The sequence below is a fragment of the Neocloeon triangulifer genome, unplaced genomic scaffold (assembly GCF_031216515.1).
Source record: "Neocloeon triangulifer isolate White Clay Creek 2 clone unplaced genomic scaffold, ASM3121651v1 ptg000003l, whole genome shotgun sequence".
NCBI lineage: Eukaryota > Metazoa > Arthropoda > Insecta > Ephemeroptera > Baetidae > Neocloeon > Neocloeon triangulifer.
In genome coordinates, this window is record NW_026775546.1 from 9375869 (window position 1) to 9393044 (window position 17176).

The following is a 17176-nucleotide window of genomic DNA, read 5'->3' on the forward strand; positions in this document are numbered from 1 at the left end:
CGGGCCTCTCGAAATAATCTGAAGCAAAGTTACATTATGGACGAGCAGGCAACGCAACGTGCCGGCCAGCTCATCAAGGTCTAACGAGCTCGCAAAGTTTTTACTGCACACACGCACGCCAAAACCGGCGACCGCCCGACCAACACTCAAGCATAGTTCAACAGCTGCTGCGCCCCAAAGATGACAAAAATTCGTCTCATCCACGGACTTTTATGGATGAATGTGTTTTTGCTCAAGTAAAATTATAAAAAATAATAAATATATATTTATTTGTAGATATTGAAATTAATGAAGAAATTGCCAGATTGAATTGAAAATTGGGTTTAAACGTGTCAAAATTAAAATAAAATAGTGCATGAACATAAAAAGCTTTATCAGAAATGAAAAACCTCTGAATTTGGAGGGTTTTGCGTTTCTCGGAAAACGAGTGGGTTTGCCATCCTCCTTGAAGGAAAATCGACGCACTCTTTTCTTAATCCCAGCGAGTGTGCAGCTTAACAACTCATTAACACCGCGCGCAAAAAGCCGAGGCGCGAAGAAGCTAGCTCGGGACGTGCTCTCGCCATTAGGCCGAGCAAGACACGTCGGAATCATATATTAAATATTAAAAGCAGCAAGCCCCATGAATCACCATTAAGCAACGCACAGCCACCGCCGAGCCTAAATAAGAATTATGTGTAAATCCGAGTTTAGCATTTTAAGTAATCTGCAGAGGGCTGTTTTGCAGCTCGGTATCTTTCTTCGCACCAGAAGCCGCTACTATTGTGCGCAATATTTACTTTCTCCCTCTCATCCCTTTTACTTCTTCTCAGCCCGGTCTTTTTCTTAATACTCCGACCCCCAGCCAGCCAGTTCGTGCGGTGGCGGCTGCATTACGCACGCAGACTGGCAAAAACCTAATTAAAACGGGAGAGCAGGGCTGGGGAAGAAGAAGGATTATGTGCACGGCATCTTTAACTCATCCAAGAGTGGCCCCGCAGCCTCCAATCTCGGCGTGCCACTCTTTTTGTGACGAGCCGACTTGAAAAGAGGTTCGGATTTTCTCTAATTTAATATGCTTAAACGCTCGCTCGTGCCCCTCGGTCCGGACAAAAAAGAGGACAGTCAGTCAGACCCGTCAGCAGATCGCCGTTGCCTTCAAAGGGTCCTGCTCAGCAAACATTGACCGAGGGGAAATTAGAAACGATATTAATTTAAAAGTGTGGAAATGTGACAAATTACTATGTATAAATTTATTGAATTTTTGGAAAATTTGAAAGCACAAAAGTCGTGTAAGATCGAGGACTAATTATAAGAAATATTTTTAATTTGAATTATTCTTTCTACATATCAATAGCATCCATCATTTTTTGTATTTTATAGAATGTTTGAATTCATCTTGAAAAATGGATGGATTTCGGTGTTATTGTTTAAAATTAGCATTTTTATCAATACAATTGTATTTGATTTATGAAAATAACAACCCTAACTAATGAGATCGAATTTATTTTATAACTAATAAATAAATGGAAAGCCTTAACGACGTGTTTAATTTTAAAATTTTTTTATTAGCTAGTTTCCATGTAAATATAGTGTAAAACAATTAACAATACAAACAATACTTTAATTAAAAGAATTTCCCCATAAAAAGTTATTTTAATACAAATTATGTAATTTAAATAAATATTTTAATAGTTAAAAAAATATTTATAATTAAAATAGCGGTTTAATTAAGGGTAAGTTGTTTGTATTAAAATGATAGAGTCAGGTTGGAAAGTGATTATGATTATATTGGTATGTATAAATTGATGAAATCAGAATTAACAAAATAATGGTTTGGAAGCATGATGCAAAGATGGTTAATTTTTACAGCTCTAAAGCTAATTAATTTTTTCCTCCTTTTAAAATTACTAGCTTCTTAAGTACTTCATCATTAAATAATAGCAATTTTCCACGCCAGCTCACCGCAAATTGACGGACCGAAGTTATTTTCCTCTCTCGTCCCGAAAGAACTTCTCGCGCCTGCAATCAATCATTCAATTAGCCAGGCCGATCAATCAAAACGTTATTACCGTGGATCATTTCTTAAGAGCACGCGTCGCTAATTCCATTTGCAGCCACGTGCATTTTGTTTCACGTTTTCCAGCCGCCTTGCATAATCTTTTTCCACATAATTCCCTTTTCGAAATTAAAACTGCCGAGAGGAAAAAAATGCAATAACGCGAATATATGTGTGACCTGTTTTGCGCCGGTCGCCGCTCGAATCCCTGTACAATTATCAAACCAGGCTCGTCCATCCCCTCTGTGTTGTTCACCGGCCCTTTTTCCTACGATGCCGGGGGATTATATATTTTTTTCCTGCTGGCCTGACAATTTCTATATTTTATTCCCAGATGAGCGTGTGTTTGAAAAAAAGTGCGAGAGGGATTCCGATATATATACTATTATGTGCTCACCGCTTCCCTTGCTCTCTGATAAAAATCCCAACGCAGTTCGCACTTTCGACTTTGGTCCCCCTCTCTCCCCATTCTTTGTTTGGTGACGCAATTATTATCATTGCGAAGTGGAGGAAAAGAAGAAAGTGCCCGACGTTTTTCACAATCAACCTTATAAAAACCGAAATAAATGAAAAAAAAACTATGTGAGAAATTGCTGAAACATAATATTTTAAAATCAAGTGAAAATTTTGAATTTATGTTGATTGCTTTTTGAAAGAAAAAAAAGCTGGATGAAAGATTATTCTTATTTCACTTTAAAATTATTTCGCATATCATTCTGATTCTATTGCTAAAATAACTTCTATTAGATTTTTTTTTAAATATTTTTTAGTTTTGTTCTTTTTTTGATATTTTTACTGCAGATTTTTGTTTACATTGTTACGAGAAAAAAAACTTTCTTCACCGGAATAATTGAAATGAAAGGGAATATATACTTAAATTAGATAATCAGGTAATCATCTGCTTCTCCTGGTTTTTATGTTATCTATTTATAAAAATAATAGTTCCAATTTTTTGTCTCACATTGCGGTTTGATTGTCATACAATTAAAAAAAAAAAACATTTTTAACGTAACAAACGCGTGTCCCTGTCACATCTTTTCTTGCTCCGTCTTTTTCGACCCTCGCTTTCTCGGCGCGACAGGGGCCAATCTGAAAGACATTCCGCGGCAAAAAGGCACACAGCAGTCGCAGCCAAGAATCAATTTACAAAATAAACACCGCAATCCGACCCAGACTACTGTGGGGGACGCGAAAGCCGCAACAGTAAAAAAGCAGCAACTTCATTTCTGCCCTTTTCTCTTATTTATTCATGGTTTTGCTCGCGCGCCGCCTCTCGGTATTATTTTTTATTTTCGCAGCCGAGCCGAAAATCAACATATAATTTACATAATGTGGTGTGTGCTGAGCCGCGCGGTTTAAAGGGCTCTCCTTGCACTCTCCAAATCCGAAAGAATAAAGCGTCACTTAGCTCCTCGACCGTATTGGAAACGGATTTCGAGTGGAAATTGATTATTGATACATATACTAGAGCGATTTTTTTTATACCTCCGACTTAGAAGAGACAAAACGTGCCGCGAAATATATATTTTATCCCTCCCTCTCTTGGCGGTGCAGTCTGCGCTCGAAACGTCGGCGACACAACGCCAAATGTTTATGACAGGATTTGCAATTAACGAGAGGCTGCGAATCTTTCAGCGGGTTTGAAATTCGCTCTCTCGCTCGCTCCGCAGCTGCCGGATTATTTCTTGTTGCTTTTTATACATACAAAACAGCCGCTGCTCCTCGGGCTGAATAAAATTTTGTCATTAAAATGTAACCTCAAGCATAATGAAAACGACGGAGGCAATGCAGCATTCGTGCACCGCTTTTCACCCGCGGTCGTGTTTTATATTTCAGAGAGAATTTTGTGCGAGCTGCTTTAAATTGCGAAAATGAAAACAGCACTTTGTGCACAATACGCTTTTTGCAAAAAGCTAATTTGACATTTTTCCTCCGAGCTGGACTACAAACAACTGCAAAAACATGTGACATTAGACTAATTATTCAGAGGTAAAAATTAGAGAAAATATTTTAGTTCTCTGTTTAATTTTTTTGGAAGTTTATTTTATATTTTTGTCCCTAAAATTAAAATAAAAACAAATTTAAATTTGGATACCCTTTTCAAAATTCTAACGATTTTTTACTTTTGAAAAATCATGAAAGTTTGATGAACCCCTGATTTAAATCAACTGATTAAGTAGCTCTGACCACTAGCACAATTTAATTAATAGCTGCAGTTTATAAAAATCTTGCCCATTTTACGGTAATTAATCTACATTAAAACTGTATTAATTCCACGCTCACTTTAAGCCATCCTGTTTTTCCCTTCCGTGAATTTGATTTTTTTTATCATTTCCCTTGATTTAAATCAACTGAATTTGCGAGTACGACTAGTTCAGTGCCCTTCACACTCTTCAAAAGCCGCAGGTATTAAAAATCTTGCTCACTTACAATTATTAATTGACACAAAAACAGCATTAATTCCATGACTAACTAAACCATCCTGTTTTATCCCTTGTGGCATGTTGATTTTTTTTCTAACATAGAAATGAAAATTTGATACCAATTGAAACAAAAAAACTTAAGATGTCTTTTATATTTTGTTTCAAGTTCACTTTTTTTATGATAAATCTTTAATATTATAATTATTTCTTATTTATAAATTTATAAACCATTGCATCAGGAAAAAACTTTTTCAAAAATTAAGGAGCTCTATTTTTTAAAAGCAGCAAAAATTCATTTTAACGTTTAAAGGTCCATGTGTACACTTTTTAAAGTTAAATGTGCTTTTATTTCTGGCCATATTTCGTAATGATCCTGCATATTGTGGAGCGTTATTTTTATGGGCGAAACAATCCCGGAATGCACCGGCAACAGCTAGCATATTATAATAATACCGAGGGCCGTTTTCGTTGTTCGCCATCTGGCGAGCAATAATAACTCACAATTAAGTGGTTGCTTAATAAAGAGGGTTGCTTCTGCGAGATTTGTCTTGCGCGCTCGAGGAGGCCCGAGAAAATTACAATGCGGAGCGGAATCATAAATTTTTGCGCGCAATTCGAGAATAATAATAATTTTTGACTGCGGCCATATATTACACAACGAGATAAAGCTGTGCGCGCACTGTGCATATCGTAATAAGGAAAAAAGGAGCCGCAGAAGAAGCAGCGCACGTAAACAAATGAGATGGCAGATAAAAACAAAAAGGGGAATAAAAAAGCGGGCGGGCGGGCGCACAACAACAGGAAACATATGTCCTCTAATTTGTCGTCGCAAACGAATGGGGCACGGAATAATTTATTCGATTTTGCCGCCAAATAAATGTGCGCAAGGAAAAAAGCTGCAGAAAGGGAAAGGAGGGTGGAACGCGACGACGAGACATTGTTGCATCGCCTCTTTTGTTTTCGTGCGGTTTGGCTTTTTGTTTCGAGACCGCGAGGGAAAATAATGGCGTGTTTTTTACACCAGGCAATAAAATGAACAAATTTTATTAGATTTAACAAGAGAGATGAATTGCATTGATTCGGATTATAATATAAATTAAATCATACAATAGATAGGAAATATGAGCGATTTTTTCACAAAATTAGTAATTTTATTACTATAGTAAAATATAGCATAAAATTTCCTTCTTAAAATGTGTGTAAAATGGTACACGTTTTAAACCAAAAGACACCGGATAATTTTTTTTTAAATAAGTCTAAAAAATAGAAATAAATCAACTAGCAATCAGACTATAAATAAACACATTTATTTTAAATTTCAAAGTTGAGTTACAGAGGAACGAATATAAAATATAAATAATTTTTCCTCGTTTATTAACTAAAATTTAAAAAAAAAATTGAAATAAAAATTCTTACTTTAGAGTCAAACGCACATCTTCTGGCAAAAAGTATAATTGCAGCTTGAGCGCTAAAATTTATCAGAATGTTGTAATTGTAATTCTCAAAGGATTCGCTTTTGTGTCGGAGCAGAGAATAAGTTGGGAGGCGTCGGTGGAGCGTCGCATAAAATCAGCCGCAAAATCAGAAAATTCGACGGCAATCTGTCTTTGCAAGAGATAGAGAGCGAGGGGTTGCGGCGGCGGTTGGTTCGTCATCATCGTCAGTATTTGGCTGTATAATGCATGCGTCCGTGGCGGCGGTGCGGAATGGAATGAGGCCCGGCAGCGCACACAAGGAGCAGGCATTACGAATGCAAATCATCTTATATCTATGCTAATAGAGACAGCAACACATTTGTACTCGCTCGCTCTTCTCGCACGCCGCTCGCTCTCCGCCAGCCGGAATGAAATATATATTTGCGCATTACCATCAAAATTGCTAAAAATGACGCGAAAAATGTGTGTGTGGTGCCGGTGCTCGCTAATGACGCTGTCAATTCCCTGGCTACGCCGCCGGAAACCGACAAATCGGGCCGGGAATTTTCGCGCCCCACCGTGTGAATGAGATGATTTGCATGGGCGGATGAGCGTGACGGCGGAAGCTCTTTTTTTAAACCGAATTGAAAGCTAGAGGAATTTTAAGCAGTTCTCGATATAATTTCAATTTCAGGCTTCGTGGAAGAAATTTGAATAAAAATGATTTAAGAAGAATGAGAAAATTGAAGTACAGGTAGGTTTATAAGTATCATAAAATATGTTCTTCAAAAAATTCGTTTTTCAAAAACTCGATAAAAAATTCTTTGGTTGTTTAATTTATGTAAATTTAACTGTTATCATTTTTGTTATTTTTATTTGCATGACAAATAACACATGCGTAATAAGAATTTAGGTTAAAAACCCAAAATGTGTTTTCATGCCTCTATTACTTTATTATTATGAGAAGATAAATTCGATTCGAATACCGTATGCTTGAGATTTTTAGGCTTTTTATTTCAGTTTCAAATAATTCCCTTTAAAATACCTCTGTAATTTAAAAATTTAAATTATTTAAAAAAAAAAAATTGCCAAAATTAGCTTCTATTGATGTAAGGATTTGATTTCATTGTTTCATTCTTCATGGGGCCCTTAAAATTTTGTAGAAATTGACGAAATTTGGCTAAACGAGTGTACAGTAAAATATCATCTTTTTCTGGGTATTATTGTTTAATTTTAAATTGTAAGCTTCTCAACACTGACTGAAGTTTTTTTAGAAATTATTTATGAATATTTTAATTCTTTCCAGTAAAATTTAGCTTGCAAAAAACCATTATTGAATATTAATTTAATTGTGTTTTGGCCTCGAGGAGTTTTCTCTCAGGAGCAAACAATCCGCGCTTTTCACTCTCGGTCGCGTAATGAGCCTTGTCTTTGGGAGCTAATTAAGACGAGGGGCCATTGTCGCTGACAATTTCAAACGTGAGCAGTCAGTCATCCATCCGCAGAAGGAAGGATTCGCGTTTTGCATAATATTGCGGGGCGCGCTCGATTCCATTTCACACACCAGCAGGCCGGCCCTTTAAGCTTTAAGGTGTTGTGCGCGCGTTAATCCATTCTGATGATTCGCCTCTGCGACGACGACGACGAGAGACGCTCGCTCCTCCGCAAATCTGCTTATTGTGATTCCGGCACGCGTGTGAGACGCAGGCCTGACAGAACAACACACGCCGCCGCCGGTATTAGCATCGGTGGAATGTCAACAATGGTTAAGGCACGGATGGTTAATGCAGTTAATTAGATTTAGACGCTCGGCGTTATTATAACGACTGATTATGCACGCTTTGGTTGGCAAAGCTGCGAGTGCGCCGCCAGAAAGTGGCTTTATTAACGCTACATTTGGCGAGCGCCGGTGCCTGCCCCAAACACATCGCACGCACGCAGCCAGGTGCGTGCAAAGGCGAATGTAATCACGGCGAAATATTGACACTGCAAAGCCACGCTAGTCGAGCGGAAACTCCAACTTCTCGGAACCATTAAATGTTTCATTTAAATTTTTTCTTCAAATTTTTCAAGGGTTAAATTTATATATTCTTGATTGACTGTAAATTCAAATTTATAATTTTTCAAAAGATATACATAAATATTAAAATTTGATTATGATACGATTAAATGTTCAATTTTCATTTTTTTTTTTAAATATAGATGGAATTTGTATTTTATTTCAAGGTTCATAATCTCCAGTTAACCGATTGGAGGATTTTAATTTTCTCGACAGCATTAATCCCAAAGAGGAAAAGATTAGTATAAAATCTATTTCTTGGCAACAATAAAATTAAGATCGAGAAAAATTGAAACGTTTTGAGTTTTTCACATTACTTTTGAGAATCTTTGACGTTGTTGGAAATAGAAACAGAAACCTTATTTTCAAAGTGGATTTAAAGATTGTACCAGTTTGAATCATACAAATTGTCCATTTTTTAAGTCATTTGTTAAGATTTTCATTAAAATAGGTACTTTCTGGATTTTATTTCATCAATATTTTGTTTTAAACAAAATATATAAAATCATTTAAGATAAAGAATTGAAATTAAACAGATTTCATGCCATTTTAGCAGTCGTTTAAAAATATTTGAATAAATTTTGAACTTAATTATTTTGAAAGTAATTTTAATTTGAGGAATCAATCAAAAGCACAATCAGGCTGTCCAGCTTTAAAATCGATCGCGACCAGCTGCCCGGGCCGTGTTTTGCCATCTTTCCTTTAAGGTGCACACAGTCATAAAACTTTTTTTAATAATTTCCCTTCGTTTCAGACGCCTGGGCTAATTTATCTGCAAAGTTTTAAAACTGCGTTGCGCGCCGAGCGGCAGCGAGCGAGCGAGCAGGCGCTGCTCGCCTGGCTGGCTGGCTGCACCACCATCATGGCTCCCTTTTCTCAATTTTCTTCAAGGCAAGCCAAAAACTTTTGCCAAAGTTTTCAGCTTTTACAAACTTTAGCTCCGCCGCCGTTGCTGCCGACGTCTTTCCTATCCGCTCTTTCTCTCTGCCGCCGCCGCCGCCGCCGCTTTCTCGACGTTTTGTATTATATACGTGCATTTCGCTCCTCTCTCGCTCTTTTTACCCGCGCTCTTGATTTTTTTATGATGTATTCTCGTTTTTAGCACGGCGCAGCGACCTCGGCTGGCACTAATTTGTGTACGCTGCTCCCTGCTCGAGCGCAGTGATGAGGGCGGAAAATATTATTATTACAGCCGAGCGGCCGGAATTATGCTTTTATGCACTGTTTTCAATTTAGCCTAACGCAGTGTGTGTAATTTAGTTGCGCAATTTCCAGCTAGAAGAAGAAGAAGGAGGAGGGAAGACGTGCCGAGTGCATTAGACGAGAAATGGACGGGAAAACAGCGCTTTTAGCCTCAACCGCTCAGAATTTCTGATGAGACGCGAGAAAGTGCTGGGCTGATGTATGGCTTTTGAATAGTGCTTAGCAGAAATTTGTGGAAAAACACATTCCATTTATAAAAAAAAATTAATAAGTGGGTTGTAGATTCAAAGTTCTTATGCACTGAAAAGAGGATTTTCAAATTGTGGTTCGGAAATAAATAATTGCGATGATTCAACAGAATTTTGCGCGCTTTTATGAAAGCAAACGAATTTTAAGACCTGAAATATGCTTGGCCTGGTGATCAAAAGTTTTTTTCCAATAAAGTGACATTTTATGCGTTAAGCTTCAAAAGTCCCAGACGAAAAGTTTGTTTCCGATCTTTATTTTGTCTAAAGTGTTTTGCTTGAAGTTCATACAAGATTATAATGAAATTGTGTTAACTACTGTCAAAATTAAGAGACCAAAAGGAAAAAATTTAAATTATAGGCAAATGTAATTAAGGTGTGGAGACAAGTCAATAAAAAGGTTCTGAATTGTCCTAAAATCCCAAAAAGTAAATTTGTCTATCTCAAATAAGAACAAAAATATGTTCATTAACAGTCTTCCATATTAAGTTGCCCTTCCCAGCCCCCGGGCAAGGGATAAAAGAGTAAAACAAAGAGTTTTACAAGATACGACATGGAATAGATTTTCACCAATCTTGCCTAATTTTTTTATGATTAATATGCTTTTATTGATCTATTTAACATTATTTTTCGTAAATATAACAATTCACACGATTGGAGCAGGACAGAAGGACTATTTACTTCGTATTCTATTTTCTGAGATATTGAACTCATCCGATTTACTATTTAAAAAATGTTGTAATTAAAAAAAATCAACACATACATACGATTTTCATTACAAATATACAATATCAATAATAAAAATAATAAATAATTGCAAAAAAATGTTTTATCAAAAATATAATAATAAAATTAATTAACGAATTTAAAATAAAAACATTAATAAAATTTATTAGGGTCAAATTATTTGGTAGAATAAATTTATTACACACAGGTTTTTTTAAAATTAATTTATAAAGATAACATTTCCACAAATTTACATTTACAAAATAATTTGATTTTCTTCCTTGGAAGTATAAAAAAATTTGGGGATGGAAAGAAGATTAGTCAGGTCGAAAGGTGGCCCACGTCAACAAAGTGCAATAAAATCGTCGGCGCGAACGGCGGCACGCATGATTTGTGCGCCGGTGAAAAACGCTGCCAAAAGCAAAATTATTGCGCCGAATTCGAGGGGAGCATTTTTATAGCGGCCGCCGAGGGAGGTAAATCCAGTGCGCGTCGAATTGGTTAGGAAATATGCAGAAAAGCAAGTGGCGGGCCGGCGTCGTAAATTTCTGTCAGCTGCGTACGAAAAAAATAAGTTCGGGCGAAAAAACACATTTCTGGCCAGTTTGAATTATTGCCGGGTTAAACTCGGCTGATATGAATCACACGAGAGAGTAAAAAACGTACGTACAAACGTACATGCGATCGAGAGCTAGGGAGGATGAAATTATTCGAAGCGAGAGAGAGCGAGGGCTCTTCTCTAATCAAAAACTGCAAAACCGCACACTTTTTCATGCAACGTCTGCCGCGTGTGGGGCGAGAGATGAAAAGAAAAAGAGAAAAATCTGCTTTTTCGCCTTTTTCGTGTGATCAGCCAAATTCCTTCTGATATTTGCTGGTAAAGGCAGATCACTTGAAGTGAGAAAGAGAGAGAATTCTATACAATTCAGATACATTTTAGAGATATGCCAATTTAAAATTCAATTTCTTCTTAATATTTGTTTCTAACAATGTGTGAATTTTAATTAAAATTTTATAATATTTTTAAATGAATTATAATTGAAGGCAGTAAATAATTATAAATTTTATGAATGGATCCGAAATTGAATAATGAAATAAAATTTGTTATGATTGAAATTAAAAAAAGATTTAAAAATTTTGTAATAAAATAAATTTTTAACTTCTAGCCTAGCAGTACAAACTTTTTGATCATGATTGTGATTTCAGTCATTAAATTTGGTGTTTGCTGTAATTGAATATTAAAAATCAATACTGGAGATAATATTATATAAGTTAATTATTGACTTAATGATGCAAAATTGTAATAATTTTGCTAGCGAAACAGAAACTCGTCGTAACATTAATTTTTACCATTTTTACTAATGAAATTCAGCTATTAATTATATTCAAAACCTCTCAAATTTGATACACGTGCGATAAAATTCAATTTCTTCTTCAGTATTAGTTCACGCGGTTGTAATTTGCGTGCCAAGAGGCAATACCAATCGGCTAATTATTTCATTCAGAGCGGGCGCGAGATGGTGGGGCGCGATAAGGAAGATTATTTGAAGCGCGGACTCTAATTTATTCGTTTAATTTTATTTATAGCGTGCACTCTTCGCCGGTTCCGCCATTAGAGGAAAAGAGAAAGAGAGAGAGAGGCGCGCTTGTATCATCAAACGTGAATATTTCATGCTTAAAAAACGCTGAGCCGCGTTTGATTCACTTCCTTTCGCAAACGAGTTTTTAATATTTTAATATAGGACGGGAAAAAAAGAGAGGTATGTGCGACCGCCGGCATTTTTCGCGAGGGCGGAAGCAGGAAGGGTGGCAACATACGGCCCGAGCGTTTTTCATCTTTTTGTTTTCGTCTTCTTCTCGTAAGCCGCTTTGCTTCGCAAATAGGATCTCTCGCGGTTTATGACGCCGAGTTGCTTGTTCCCGGCCGAAATAATAAAGAAGCTTAAACTCACTCTCTTCTTCTTTCCTTTTTATTAAATTCATTGTTAAGTGATTTAACGAGGGAGGGGCGAAACGCCTGCGGACCCGCGGCCATGCAACCCGCACGACCGGAGCAACCGGCAAGAAGTCTACATTCGAATCGTCAGCATTTTTTTCTTCGCCCGTTTGTTTTCTTTTAATCCGAGACCAACCCTTCTTTTGCTCGGGTCGAGAATGATGATTGTTTCGCAAGAAAAAGATCAGCATTTTTCTTGGTTATTATTTTTAATTGGGGGGAATAATTAACTGGCGCAGCGCGATGAAAGATAAATATTTGAGCCGCTGGGAAGGCGAGCAGAAGGAGAGCAGAAAAATGTTTTGATTTGCAAGCCGGAGGGGAGAAACGGCTGCATTCGCTACCCGGGCACTTTGTCATTTTTTCTTCCTCTCTCTCATAGATTTTTGTTAGTCTGGTCACGCGGAACGAATGAAAGATGAAAAGGAGAGAAAGAGAAAGAGCGGCGAAAACGTTTAGGAAACGAAAAGAGAGACCACCGGGGAGAAAAATTTTCAATGGATCAAGAAGCAGCACGTATCGAACATCAATACAAACTGATCTTGACTATCTAAAAGAAAAATAATAAATTTTAAAAAGTATTCAATCGTTAATTCGTTTTGAAATTTTAAAATCATTTATTGGATCTAAACATAATCATCTCTGTAAAAAACATTTAATTTATTGTAAAATTATTTTTACAACTTTCAACAGTTTGCGAGGAAAAGTTGCATCTGAAAATTGTTTATAAATAAGATTATTTCTAAATTTAATTTTGTATTTTTTGCCTTTATTTTTTTCTTTAGGTATTTTCAGAATCTATTTTTTGAGTAGTTTACAAAATGTTGTTTAATTTAGCTTTTCGTAAATGGGTTTTGATTTGATTGTTATTTAATAGATGAATATCAAAATGAACATCCTGCTTCTTTCTACCAATCGGTAAATAATTATATAAAAAAACAAACAATACAAGACAGAAAGTAAAGCTATACCGGTAGTTTTGTGCTTTATATTTTAGTTAATATTCTTGTCTTTTTTTAATTAAAGGTGGATCTGGTGGTTCAAAGCGGATCGAAGTGTTCAACTTCACCAGCTGCAGCTTTTTTTGCGATATTCTTTCTTTTCTTGAAATCAGATTAATCAAATCATGGCGGGGCGACGGCGGAAGAGAGTCATCAGTGAGAGACGCGGCCGCTGCCTGCGAACGGCCGATCTGACGCGAGGGGAGAAAAAAGGCGAGCGGCGGCTCACCAGCAACCACTTTTTTTTTATCTCTTTTTTAAAATACAAACACGGCAACAGGTGGCCCGGGGTATTATATTGAGTGCGAGCGAGAATCCTTTCGCCCCCACGCACGCTTGATCCCATCAGCGAGCGTCATCGGAATGAAAAACGCTGACTTTTCACACATCAAAAGAAAAATCTCGTTCCTCGGCGGCGTGCTCAAACAAAGCCTGCCCTGATGTTATTACATTTCATTTCGAGTGAACACGCCCTTTGTGCAAAAGGGTGAGCGCATCAGAGATGAAATATATTTTTAGGAATTTGTTTGCACTACAACAATCAAGCCACTGACTCGATGGAATTTGCACCGAAAAACCTATGAAAATTGTTATTTGATACATTTTTCCGCTTGCTTGTCAAACGAAAATTTTTGGTAAATAACGGTGAATATAAAGAAAATTTAGTATCACTAAAATTTTCCACTTATAACTAAAAAAAATTGAGATTTAAAAAAAAAACTAAAATTATATTTTGGCTAAATTTTTTAATTTATATATTTAAAACCATAATATTCACTACTTTTATTTGAACCAGAAGATTTGATTAAAAACTTGATTATTTTCTGGTAAAATGAAAAATCTCTAAACACTTCAAAAATACGAAATTATAATTTAAAAAAGTCAATTGTATATTTAAATTTAAAATAGATGTCAGAACGAATTAAAAAGGGAATTTAAAAAAGATATTTTCACCAGTCTTTGGTGTCTGCACATAGACAAACTAAATTCTCATTTCTGACTTTTCTCAGAGGCAATCGGCAGGATGTTCCTCCCTTTATCATAAATCGCCCGAATCACATTACAGATCATTTATTTCACGATCAGTTGGCGGGGTGGCTGCTCAAGTTTCATTAGGAAAAGTTTCGCAACAAAATAATTTTCCAGTCAATATATGGCGCTGGCAATAAGAGAAAAGTGAAATCATAACCAGGAGCCAACGGCTGTCTGCTATTGCTCTCGAGAGGGAACGTGGAGAGAAAAACTAATTGCCAGCAGCCGAAGTGACACACAAGGGCGCAAAGAAGTGCGAGAGACTATGCGTTGGCCGAACGCCAGCCCTCGATAATTTGTGTCCTTTTCGTCGGCGTGTCTGCACAAGGAGATTTATTTTGTATGGTGCAAGGGGCACTTATCGCACCCAGGATTTGAGAGATTAATTTAAATCATTTTAAAGGAAAAGGAGGAAAATAACAAATTATATGAAATTGATACATTAAAAAAAAATAAAAAAAATTCAAAGTTTACTATGATGAAAATAATTATTTGGAAATAATTAAAATTTTCAGTTGATTATTTAAATTTATCAATCCTCAAAATAAATATAAAATTTCCATATTTTATTTAGAAATATAAATTTTGATGAATTTTTAATAATTCTTCATTTCCACAAACCGTCTCAACAGTTTTAATATTTTTATGTTTTTGTGTGTATTTTTCAAACAGCTTCGTATGAAAACCGCAACTATTTCAATTTTCCTTCAAATTTTCTTGGAGGGGCTCAAAAATTATTTCCTCTCGACTGCTTTGCAATGCCGAAATTCCAGCCCCTAATCACATCCTGATGATTAGCTGCTCCGAGTTGGGGCCCGTTCGCCATAAGGGTTCAAAGAGCCTCCCTCGTAACAGCGGCGCAAGCACGGGGGCGGGTATTTTAATACTTTTTGGATCGTATCCAGTAGACAAAAACAAGATCTAATTATCTTAATTACTTTTCTGTTAACACGTTGATTAACAAAGGAAGCGGCGGCGGCGGCGGCTTTGCAGTGGGGAGCTGCTCGAGTGATAACAAATTATCAGCGAGCCGTGAGAGAGAAAGAGAAGCGCGCATATAAAAGGAAAGATCTCTGTGTGCAAAGTCAAAAGATTGAACGCGGTAGCTAGTGCCTTTGAACCGCCGCTTCCTTGTAAATGGTTTGTTTACACGCTTCGCCACAACACTTTATTACAAGAGATCGGGTGGGCGAGGTGCTGATGAAAGTAATGGAAACACTTTGTGCTCTCTCCCGTCCCCAAACCCATGGTTTTTGACGAATTTTCATCACAAAAGCAAATTACACTGTATTGAATTTGCACATAAAATAGTTTTTTTAACTATTAAATATTAGACATTGTCAAAGAATATTTTCATTTAACAGATAACATTTATTACAAAAAGAAAAAAATTATTACCTATTATAATTTGGTAATATTTTTTTTATTTTAAAATTAATTTATTGAATTAATTTTTTTTAGAAATTTTGTAGACTAAAATTTTTAATATAAAATTCACTTATTATTATTATTATTATTATTATTTTCCTTATTGTCAAACTTAAGTGTCCATAAGTAAAACCAGTTTTACTTTGTCTTTCTGAAGTCTGGTCTGCAATTTAATATAAGCATGAAAAAAAATGAAAAATGATCTGAAATTTTGATAAGCTACAATTCAACAACAATTGCTTTAAAACTTCTTATAGAAAAAAACCAGGATCCGCCCGTTTTCCCCGCACGAACATCTTCTTCAATACCTATTTGACCCTTAAAAAAAATTAAAAAAATTTGGTTTTGAAATTATTTGAAATTTTAATTTCCAAAATAATACCTTCGTTTTTTATATCAATGATTTGAATTTTTGTTTGATTTATGGAGCTGATGAGGCTATTTCGGAGATAAAACAGCAAATTGGCCATTCGCACCCGAATCGACACAAGAGTGAATATTATTTTCTCTCACTCTCCGTCCTCTCCACTCACTTCTACCAATTCGCCCCCATAAAAGAACCATTTCGCAGCTCACCTCGTCAGAGATTTCTCCCGTCGGCTCAATTTCCCTCAATCGCCCACCGGCGCCGGGAGATGCTGGTCAAAAATCTCGAGATTTCCTTTTTTCTGCCGACGGGGGTGGGTTTGTAGTGATTTGAGGGTGTATATACACATCGGTATGAATAACGCGAGAGACATCCCCTTTAAGGGAGGTTATAGGGTGGCTTAGTGATGCCGTAGAGCAGGGAATAAGTGAGAGAGAAAAAAAAGACTGCGATTTTGTCTTTGTGTGCCTTAAGAAGACGCGGGGGAGCGCAGGAATTTTTTATATCTCGACATGAACGAGAGAGCGAGTTAAGTAACTGGCGAGATATAAAAACAGCTCACACAGAGACCCCTGCGCCGACTTCATCTCCGGTATTATGGCACGCGGGCGCACCGGCTTATTTTTTGCCTTGTAGCAGACCAATTTAGCAAACCAAACGGCCGCTGTCTGTTTTTATGCGCCTGCTGGAGTTTCGCCGAGGAAATAAAACGAGACAAGACGCCGGCGAGCTACAGAAAGAGAGAGAAAGAGGTGTTTGCGCTTTTGATTTGATTATTCGCTCCTTCTGTTGCGCTCCCTCAAGTGCAACAGAAAAATGTAGTGACCAAAAAAATCTAGAGAAAGTCCAAAGCCACTGGGTAGTTGCCCAGAAAATAATTTCGGAAACTAAAATTTGGACGCAAAAAAAAATGTAAATTTAAAATCCTTGCATGGGAATGAAATTTCTATGCTAAAAAACTGCATTAAATAATTAATAATTAACAGGAAACTAAAATCCTAAATTTCGGCAATGGAGAAATTTTTCTATAAAATGAACCGCTTTTTTTAAGATATTAAATAATTTAATAAATAATAATAAAAAAGATTCCAAGAACTTATTGTTATCAATTTTCATTAGCGAAATCAAGTCTTTACAACAACGAGGTTAAAAGTTCCAATTTTTTTCTCCAAAAATTGCCAAAAATAATATTGCTTCTTCAAATTCTAACTTAAGAATAATTTTAATTCACTTATTTAAAAAG

At 36.3% G+C, this 17176-nt stretch overlaps 1 protein-coding gene across 8 annotated transcripts in view; it reads right to left on the minus strand.

The window, feature by feature from the left end:
* The window catches only part of LOC132193168 (uncharacterized), a 125587-nt gene that overhangs the window by 36070 nt on the left and 72341 nt on the right, over positions 1–17176 (minus strand). The gene's annotated exons all lie outside the window — the stretch shown is intronic.